Consider the following 1,546-nt stretch of genomic DNA (forward strand, 5'->3'; position numbering starts at 1 on the left):
ACACACACACACACACACACACACACACATACACACACACATACACACGACGCGCACGCGCATCAGAAATTATTTGAAAAAAGTTTAAAAGATCTTATCACAATATTATAGGACGTTTAAAAAGGACGATACGTGTGGCAGAAAGCAGAACAGAAACCACCGGAGAAAACGCGATTAATTAAGGTCCAAAAAGTGATGGATGGGTCGATGATCTCGAGGGAGCGAAGGAGAAAGCCCTGCGACTAGCCCTACACGCAAAGGGCCCTTGACACAGGACTAGAGCCCTTGACATGTGAAGCTGTAAGAGCAAGGAGGAGAGGACGGCTAAGGAAAACGAGGGGACTGGCAGGGTGCTTAATTTAAACACAACAGCATCCAGGTAGATGGACGCAATGAAGATAAACACGAACGTTGCAAAATAAAAAGATTTTTAATTGGTATAGTCTCCATATTCAGAGTCTTACTTGGCTGTAAATGCTCCACGTACACCATTCCACCTCACTGGTTCGCCAACTAACACAATAATAATAATATGAACCTTTTCGAGGTTGTAGTGAGAGCTATAGTGCCCATGACCTCGAGGAATTGTCTCAGGACTAAGAGGCCTATAGATCATTTGTGCTTGAGAAATGTTAATGCAAAATCTTTCAAACGTGGTGTCAAGGAAAGGAAAATTAGGATGGAAGTTAGTGTATTAACATTATATAACAGAAAGATCTGAGGTTTGGGGCTTGTCTTTGCCCACCTAATAATGATAAGTCTCTCAGGGAGAAATCCCTGGCCAATCGTCCACTGAATCAGATATGCCCTAATTTTTAGTTTCTTAGAAAGCTCTTTTGAAATCAAACTGTTTATTCCTAGACACTATCACACAAAAAAACCTGTCAACAGCCCAACAACAACAAAAGCAGCAGCAGCAACAACAACAACAACAACAACAACAACAACAACAACAACAGCAACAACAACAACAACAACAACAATAACAACAACAAATTTGCTCCATCCTAATATTTCCGACACAAAATAAATCCCGTTGAAATTATTAATATACAAATCACATGTGCAGTGAATGACCATATGGTAAGGCAATACGAGTTAAACCTGCTCAGAATTACGTTAACTTAATGGTGCCCCCCCCCCCCTTCCAACTCGACCCTCCGAAAAAAACCCCGAAGAGTACCACCACCAAAGTACATTACCGTAAACCTCAATAGAGATGATAACTATGCAACTATTATCCGCAATGAATGCTCTAAAAAAAATCGGAGATAAGGAAACAGGAAAATACATACCAGCACAGGTAAAAGACTATGTGCAGGTAGAAGAAGGAGAGTGTATTCCTCCTGCGGTCCGAATTTGGCGACACGCGCGGCTCGTCTATGTGATGGAGAGTGGTAACAACACTGGTCTCTCAGGCAGGTAGAAACAGCCCTATAGCCCTGGCTGTGTGAGATGTGTGTGTGTGGGTCCCCTTTACGAGAGGCCCATCAATTTCCCCGGGGCCGTTTCTGCCAAGTAGAAGACCTGTCAGGACCCCCCCCCT

Source organism: Aplysia californica, unplaced genomic scaffold (genome assembly GCF_000002075.1).
Source record: "Aplysia californica isolate F4 #8 unplaced genomic scaffold, AplCal3.0 scaffold00086, whole genome shotgun sequence".
NCBI lineage: Eukaryota > Metazoa > Mollusca > Gastropoda > Aplysiida > Aplysiidae > Aplysia > Aplysia californica.